Below are 9,699 nucleotides of genomic sequence, written 5' to 3'. Positions count from 1 at the left end.
AAACTTATAGAAAAATAGGAGAAAATGTTTTCTAACATTCGATTAGGCAAAGATTTGTTAGATAGGGCATAAAAAACAGTGAATCATGAAAAAGAAATGATGGACAAATTGGATAAAAAAAGACAGTCTACTAAAATATTGGCAAAAGATTTGAATAGGCATTTCACCAAAGAATATGTATGAATGGCAAATAAGCACATGAAAAGGTGCTTAACATCACAGGGAAATGCAAATTGAAGTCACAACAGATACCATTTCACACCCCCTAGAATGGCTAAAATTAAAGACTGATGGTAGCAAGTGTTGACAAGGATGGGAAAGCAAAATGATACAGCTTTTTAGAAAACATGTAGGCAGTTCTTATAAATGTCAGCAACCCTCACCATAGGGCCAAGCAATTTCATTCCTAGCTGTTTTCCCTCCAGAGGTAAAATATGTTCACACAAAGACTTGTGCTTGAATGTTTGTGGGGGCTTTACTTGTACCAGCAGCAAGCTGGAAGCAGTCCAGATGTCCATGGGTAAAGATGTGGTGTATTCACACAGCGGAATACTATACAGCAGTCAAAAGGCTGAACAGCAAATACACACTACAAACATGAATGGACCACGGAGACAATATTGAAAGTGAAGTAAGCCAGGGACAAGCGCCCTCATGGGAAGTTCTCGAAAAGGCAAGAACTATGTTGACAGAAATCAGATGAGTGTGGTTGTAAGGGCCTGGGGTTGGGGTGGGGATTGACTGCAGAGGGGCATGAGGGACCGTTTTAGGGTTATGAAAATTTTCTCATCATGATTCTGCTAGTGGTGATAGGACTGTACACATTTGTTAAAAATCATCCGATTGTCAGAGAAAGACAATTATCATATGATCTCACTGATGTGTGGAATTTAAGAAACAAAACAGAGGATCATAGGGGAAGAGAGGGAAAAATAAAACAAGATGAAACCAGAGAGGGAGACAAACCATAAGAGACACTTAATCGTAGGAAACAAACAGGATTGCTGGAGGGGAGCAGGGGCGGGGTGGGGGATGGGGTAACTGGATGATAGACACAAAGGAGGGTATGTGATGTAATGAGCACTGGGTGTCGTATGCAACTGATAAATCACAGTCCTGTACCTCTGAAACCAATAATTGAATTTAATTGAATTTAAATAAAATAAAATTAAATTAAAAAAATAATCAGATTGTGCCTTTAAAATGAGTAAATTGTGTTATATGTAAATTATACCCCCATAAAGGAGATTTTTAAAAAAAATAAGTTCTTTTGGGGAAATCAGATAGAGGATTTTGCCATGATTCTTGCACTCGTACAGTGATTTACACCAGACTGGAGGTTCAGGATTCTAGAATCTTCCAGCAAGCATTTCTCAAGCAGCAACACTTGAAAAACCTTATTCATAAAGGCTCACTCATATTGCTGTCAGGACTGGCAGTTGTCTTCATGTTAACTCATCAAGGGGGGAGTGTCTTGCTGGGGGCATCCTGGGCCTCCTCTCTGCATGATTAGAAGTCAGTGATGAGCTATGCAGGAAGGTGGTCAGAACCACTGCTGCGGACTTGGGATCTTGTCTCCCCGTTCATGAAGGGTTCTCAGGAGCTGGGAGCGGGCAGCGGGAATTTTCCCTTGACGTCCCCCCGCATGGCTGAGGTCTTAAACAGGGTTGGAATTATTTCTTTTAGCTCTCTCTTTTTACCCTCCTGTCCTGTCCCCCTCTCACCCCTACCGTGGATTTAACTCCCATTTTCCTATCGTTGTCAGCCGCTGAGCTCTATGTAAAATATTCCGAGGTGGAGGTATTCTGGGATGGTTTGCTCCCTTGAACTGGGACCTTATTTTACCCCTTCAATTTACCTTTTGCACAGCTTGATACGCATCAGTGGCACTAAATAAATAAGCCGTAATTAATACATATTTGGCTCTTGTACTGTTTATTTTCCTCTTCTGAAACTCAGATTAGAATATGCATCCCACGGCTCGAATGTTTAAATACTAAACCAAAGGGACTTTTCTACCCCCTTCCTTCTCTTGTCTTACGGTAAACTAATTATTTTAACGAGGGGGATGGCACTGTCTCAGAGTCCTTCCATTTTCACTCTTAATAACTAGATGACTAAGAAGAATATACTCGTAGAAGAGAGTGGTTACTGAGCGAACTGCAAGGGTGTGTGTAAGGAGAAATAGGAAGTACCTAGGAATGTGAGTCTGCCTTTGGTCAGGTCCCCCCAGCAGGCAGCCACGTGCTGCAGCTCCACACCCAGACGACACCCTTGGCAGCACCCTTCCTGAAGTCACCAGTCTGCACCACTAAACATTTGCAAAGTGAGAAACTGTCTCATGTGGCAGCATTTCTGCACTAATGCCTAGGGAAGCATCATGAAATAACCTCTCACAGAATCTTCTGGTGAGTGGAAGGGAACTGTTCAGTTGTTACGGTTTATCGGAACAGAAGTATTTGTTCAGTGCTTACTGTGAGCCCACAGCTAAGTACACGTTGTGCTATCTAAGGCTTATAATCTTATAACATAGGGACTATTGCCATTTTACAGATGGGGAAAACAGAGGCTCATAGAGGTTAGATAACCTGCCCAAAGTAAGTGCAGCATTGGAGCCCAGGTCTGCCTGATTCTAAGTCTGGGTTCTTGGCCATTGCTCTCCTACTTGTCCATGACCAGTCCTGTGGGAATTTGAGACCATTGTCAAACGGTGGTGTTGGTGCTTCACCATCAGGGCTGGCGAAGAACTTTATTTCCAGCAGCCAACAATCGGAGTGGCAGTCAGATAATTAACTTGTCTTCCCTGAAGGAGGTTTGTTCATGGGACAGTCTTCAAATGGGGCATGAAAAGGCACTTGGCAAATTGCAAAAGGAAATAACGCTTCAAAATGAAAAATTGATGCACATTTATCAACTGTGGGTAACAAAGGAGCAGGCAGCATCCATTTGGGGCCATTGCTGAAATCAGTTACAAAGAGTCATACCGATGATGAAAATGGTTGCATTTCTTGATTCCAATCTTCTACCAAAGCAGAGATGATTTTCTAATCACTGTGTTACTCAGGCCTCACATGGGCTCCCTCTTTGTTTTATTTTATTTATTTATTTTCGGTTGCTGTTTTAATAATGGTGAAACCCACCAGGGCATCCTAGCAAGCATTTGCAATGTGCAATGACAAGCTTTTAAAATGGTTTCTTTCAGGTCGATCTGAACGTAAAGCCATTTTTAACACCGAGAGAGGGATCGTCAAAGAGCAGTTTGCATTTTTCCCAAATTAAATCTTGTGCCAGTGGAGACGGGGCACGAGGCAGTCCTGGGGTTCGTGGTTACTAGGATTGTGCGATAAAGGTAATGTCCCTGGTAACAAAGGAAAAGTAAAGTTTGAGAAGTTCGTGGTGACTGTTTCTCTCCCGTGTGATCTATCCAGTGTCAAATGAACAAATGGAATAATTTATTCTCCTTTTCTTTCCCTACCTCCTCCAAACAGGCCTTCCCACCCTGTGTGTTCAGGACCCGAGTGTGAGGTCAGCATATCCCAATTCGTGAAACTCCATCAGCAGAAACTAGCACAGAATCGTAGACTGTTTGTGTCGAGGTGAAGCCATATGCTTCTCCTTAGTCTCATTAACAGAGATGGGGAAGAGGGTCTTTAATGCACATTGTAATTAAAGGAAGTAAAAATTGGCTTCAATCATGAAAAATGAAATCGAACCTTTCCCCCCCAGTAATTAAATCAGATACCAACCAACCCAGCAGTTTGTTTTTTTTTTTTTTTAAACAACATTCTTTTAGGGAATGGACTCTTTCTATAGCACCACTGAATTCAGCCGGGGCTTATGGAGTGTCTGCTAATAAGGAGCCCTTCTGTAATTTTTGTTTCTCCTACCTGGGCGCGAAGAGGCTCACTGAGGTTGCCCCACTTGATTGCGGTACCTTCCTCTTCAAAATTTTCAACGATAGAGTTCATCGCTGCTGTGAACTTCTGTACCAGCTCTTGGCATTCTGTTGAGTGTAAACAGACAGTTTTGCCACAAGCTGCTGTGATCAAAAGGCAGTAGCATGTTTTCAAGTCGATATGCAGAAATACGTCTTGAAAATACATGTGCGTTTGTGTATAAAGGGGATGAAAGAGATTAATTTGCAATTTTTTCAGTCTCGCCCTTGCCTTATGAAAGGAAGTGAGTTTTGCTTCTGGCATTGAGCCCTCACTTTCTTTTCTTGAGCAGGCTCCGGGGAACGAGAAGGGAGAGCAACGAGGAATGATGTCAGAGAGACCCAAGGGAGCTACCTAAAAAACCAAATCAGCAGGCAATAAACAAGCATAAACTGGGGCAAAGGGGAGGGGGGAGAAAGGGTCAGAGGAACCAGACAGGTTGGGTTTCCAGGAAATGTTTCAGAAGTGAGTCTGGGGATCAGGTGTTTTCCACGTGGAGGATGGTGAGTAGCAGAACCGGATACAAAGCCTTTTCAAAAATGTTTAAGGTATATGAGTAATATCCTACGTTTTATCAAGACTCATGGGAATGAGTGAAGATTTGGATTCCTTTTGGTTATATGTTTTGTTGTATTATTATTATGTTTTGGAATAGATAGGGACACAGAGTGTCAGCCAAGACCATGTGGGCCTCTGGTTATATCCAGATAGTTAGTTATTCATTCATCATTTTGGTTTATTTAGCTGTTTTCTGCCTCTTTTGTGTGAAGCAGTCAAAGGTCTTGGGTTCTTAGACATGCTTTTTGTTTTTTTTTTCTTTCTAGAGGATCATGTAACTTTAGCTGATACCCAGACCTTCCACCACCTCTCTGAACTCTCTCCTGCCCTACAGCTCATTTACCTTCTGAATCAGCAGGACTAGGGAGTAAAGTGGGAAACTATTTTTGGTTCAAACTCCCACTCAGGGAGTAGTGTGTGAAGATTTGCTGGAACCGGAGCAGGATGCTGTCCAGAGGGTCATGTAGGATGGGGCCCTTTCCCCTGCAAGGCTCCCTCGGAGTATCCTTGTTAGAATCCAGTTTCTGTTGGAGTCTATGGTGTCCACTCGATGATGGGGAAGCCCTTGACACATCTGGGCTGGGGTTAGACTGGATGACCTCCAAAGTCTTGTTTAGCCTAAAAATGTCATGACTTTATACTATAAAAGATTTCTTTTATTTGTAGGTATAGTGATTTCCTGAGATTCATGGCAGGAACAGGAAGATGGTAGGTTGTTTAGCTCCTATTAGCTGTGTCTTCTAGCTCAGGTTTTGACGTGGGATGTAGTTGGCATATCTGATATTATTGTAGAGTGTGTTTTTGTATTTACAGATCTTATAATGATTTGTGTTTCCACTGACATTCTTATAGTCAGGATGGAAGATGTTTGGGGACGTTGTGAATTTCCTTCTCTACTATTGTGAAGTGTAAGGACATCTCTCCATCAGACAAATATTCCAGCATTCTCTTGAGTCAATTGGATGCATAATAATAATAATAATAATAATAATAATAATAATAATGGAAGAGAAAACTGGACCACTATGGCAGTGTGAACTACAGAGCAATAAATAGTTGACTGCAAAGGTCAGCTGGGGGAACCTGGAGGCCTACTTAAAGCAAAATCAAATAGTGAATTATCTTTGTTCTGACAGAGTGAAGTCACAGATAAAGCTTGAGTGTTGTTATTTTGTAGTTTGTGGATAATCTCTGATTTGCCACTTTGGTCATAGACCATTCTCAACTTCATTTCCTTCATTTTACAAATGAAGCGTTACTAGGTAATGCTGCTTATTTAATAGAAGGATTGTGTTGACCAAATTGTTGAGTAAATGATCTTACGTAGAACATTCATCACCATAACTGGAACTTGGCGCCTGGTCACCTGTGAGAACGTGGTGACAATGCTGATGGTGATGCTGCTGATGGCAGCACGCACTAGCACTCACTCTTCCAGATATGTCCTTAAAAACATCTGGGGGCAGTGGGCATGGTTTGGCACAGACTTGGGTTTGAATCCTGGACATGCCATGTAGCCGTGTGATGGTGTGTGTGTCTTCTCTTGTCTGAACAACAGAGGATAACAGCAGAAGCCTCATCACAGGGTTTTTATGAGGATTAAGTGGGTTAATATAAAAAGTCATAGCTGAGTGTCGGACACAGACAAAATTACTCAGGAAACGGTGACAACAATTGCTGGTATTATTATTATTAATATTAATATTATTATTATTATTATTATTATTACTATCATCATCATCCAAATGTAATGCATCAGTGTGCCCTGTCTTCCTATCCCTGTTGGAACATTGGAGGCATTGTGGGTAGTTTGATGTCTCCAGTGAGGGAGGGACTCACGGTGGATCAAGGGAAGGCTCAGCTGCACTGGACGGGTTCAACCTGCGGTGGCCATGCTGTCCTCATAGGGGACAAATTCCAAAGGCTTGAATGACCTCCCTTTTGGGTATCTTCTCTCTAAATGCAAAGTAATATATGCTTCTAGTAAAATATTCAACAATATGGAACTGAAAAGCAAAAAACTCACCCTTACTATTCTGTCCAGCCACCACCCCCAGACACCACTGTCAGTTCATGGAGTCTCCTTGCAGACCCTTCCCCGTGTGTGCACAGACTCATTTAAATTACATATATTTATTTAAGTAAAGTTTAAAAATTATTATTTTTATTTTGTATTTTTTCTTTTCAAATTTTTGTTTAAATTCTAGTTAGCTAACATATAGTATAATATTGGTTTCAGGAGTAGAATTTAGTGATTCATCACTTACATACAACACCCAGTGCTCATTGTAAGAAGTGCCCTCCCTGGGGTGCCTGGATGGCTTGGTAGGTTAAGCGTCTGACTCTGGATTTCGGCTCAGGTCATGAACTTAGGGGCATGAGATCGAGCCCTTCGTTGGGCTCCTCGCTCAATGGGGAATCTGCTTCTCTCCCTCTCCCTCTGCCCTTACCTTAGCTCTCTCTCTCTCTCTCTAAAATAAATAATCTTAAAAAAGAAAAAAGAAGTGCCCTCCTTAATACCCATCATCCATTTAGCCCATCCCCCACCACTTCTCTCCATCAACCCTGTTTGTTCTCTGTTTCTTAAGAGTCCTTTATGATTTGCTTCCCTTTCTCTTTCTCTCTCTCTCTTTTTCCCCTTCCCATATGTTCATCTGTTTGTTTCTTAAATTCCACATATGAGTGAGATCATATGGTATTTGTCTTTCTCTGACTTATTTTGCTTAGCATCATACACTAGCTCCATCCACGTCATTGCAAATGGCAAGATTTCATTCTTTAAAATAATAAAAATAATTATTTTGGGGGGATCATATTACATATGTTGCTGCAACCGGCTTTCATCAGTCAATCCCATATTCTGGATATCTGCCTATACTTTAAAAGAAACTGGAATAAGAGGCTGGATGATACTCTTTCCTTTCTAGTCCTGAGGTTGGTTGGTTTGTGTTTGTCCTAGGTGTCAGTGAGGCGACACACAGTAGAACTGAGTTTCTCTTCCGTGCGAAGCATGTGGCGTGGCTGGCAAGAGAAGGTGCTGCTAAACACATTGCACCCCCGGCCATTTGTCCAAACCAAGGATGATGGCCACCTACATGCAGAGCTTTCATGCGCTCAGGGAATAATAGCTTTAGTAGTCGGTGCTGGCATTCAGTGCTCTTCTGTTGCTTGTATCTTAATGGAGCATAGTGGTTACAGTTTTGCACCTTGGAGTAGGTATGATTTGGAGTCCGAACTTAGCTTTGCCACTTACTCCTTTTGTGACTTTCAGAAACCTATGTATCTCTCCAAGCCTTTATCTCTTCTTCCGTGAAATGGGCAGGAGAATAGTCCAGACCTGACAGAGGGTTGGAAGGAAAAATGGAGATATTGTGTGTGAAGGGGTCAGGGTCATTCCAGGGGGGAGGGCAGGTGCTCAGGAAGTGGTAGGAAAACATTAAACCATCTGAATCAACTAAAGAGGCTGGAAAATGATTTGCAATGGCCTGGGGTGCCCAGCTGATAAATTCTACCAAAGGAATGTTTGCTGAACACTTGCCAAGTGCCTGACATTGTCCAGCACCAGAGTGGATTCAAAGTTGATGAAGGTCATTTCTTCTCTCGAGGCCTTTACAGAGTCCTGGGGAAGAGAGGTGAGTGGCCAAGCCTCACACAGTCATCCACAGGACAGAAGGAGCCCACGAACAGACCGGGGCTGTGGCCAGGGGCTCAGGCAAGGGAGCTGGGGCTAATTCTCACTGGGGAGATGGCTTTTTCTCATCTTGCTGCTTCTTCCTGGTTCTCATTTCTTCCAGTTGTCTAGTGGAGAGGTCATAAGGTTAATTTGGCCAACAGATGTGCTTTGTTTTTCATATGGCATTCTGATTTTTAATTGGTTGTCATTACTTTCAAAAATAGGGCATCTTTTTTTTTTAAATTTTATTTATTTATTTGACACAGAGAGAGAGACAGCCAGCGAGAAAGGGAACACAAGCAGGGGGAGCGGGAGAGGAAGAAGCAGGCTTCCCAGCAGAGCAGGGAGCCTGATGTGGGGCTCTATCCCAGGACCCTGGGATCACGCCCTGAGCCGAAGACAGATGCTTCACGACTGAGCCACCCAGGCGCCCCCAGAATAGGGCATCTTTCAATCTGAAATTCTGCTTCTCTTGAGAGTGGATCAGCTGCAGCTGAGTGGCTGTTGCCCTTTCTCTGGGACACATACTCTCTTGTTCCCCCGGGGACCCTCCAGCCCACTGCCATCATGCATGCTACCCGTCTGGCCCTGCTCCGGGAGTCCTTGCTCTCCACTGGCCCAGGGTCACTGCTCCGCGTGCCCTCGGTGGAGTACCCTGCTCTCGCTGCTTTGCCAGGACAGCTCTGCCCTCCTTCCCATCCCAGCGTGGTCTGCGTGCCTCTTTGGAAGCCCTGCTTCCCTGACTTGATGGGTCCCTCCTGCGCTTTGTCATCGCGGAGCACCCAAGATGAGGGTGGTGAGCGAGGTCTGTCCAGGGAGGGGGGGCGTTTTATGACCAATAGTGTTTAGAATTTCTGGCGTATGGTGACACTGAAAAGCAGACTGACTTGCCTTTACATCCCTGACAAAGTCCCCACTGCTGCCTGCACCTGAGGGGTACGACTGCCATGGCCCCGCTTGTCCTACCCTAGTTCTCACCCAGTGCAATGCAGGAAAATTATACTGATTTGTGTCCTCACCTGACTCACACCGACCTGCCCCGCCCCGTCCCGTGTGCTCACCGTTGCGTCTGCTGAGCCCCGCACACTGCCTGGCCCATCAGACGTGCTCAGGAAGTACGGACTGACTAAAGGAAAAGCGAAGTAATTGGGTCAGATTGTTCACTTGAGAAATTACACTGTGTCATTGACCACCTTGATTTGGAAGCAGAAAGTTTCTGAATATTTTTGTTCCTCCTGGAGGAAATGGGCTAGGAGATCACGACAAATTCCTACTTTCTCCTTAAGAGGAAATTAGGAATTCGGAGGGAAATTTGCACCCCTGGATCAATATATGGCAAAATTTCAGCTCTATAACCTTAAAACCCAAGCAATTAGCTTTGTTTGAAAAGGTCAGCCGTGGTTATGCTCTTCTCCTCTGACAAGTTGAACTGTCCAACAGAACTCAGTTTAAATTAGAAATATCTCTGGCAAAGTTAATCAGAACCTTGTCAATGCTGTCTTACTGCAGGGGCGGTGGAGCTCTGGGATTCCA

The sequence above is a fragment of the Ursus maritimus genome, unplaced genomic scaffold (genome assembly GCF_017311325.1).
Source record: "Ursus maritimus isolate PB19 unplaced genomic scaffold, ASM1731132v1 scaffold_22, whole genome shotgun sequence".
NCBI classification, from domain to species: domain Eukaryota; kingdom Metazoa; phylum Chordata; class Mammalia; order Carnivora; family Ursidae; genus Ursus; species Ursus maritimus.
Note: the sequence above shows the minus strand (reverse complement) of the source record.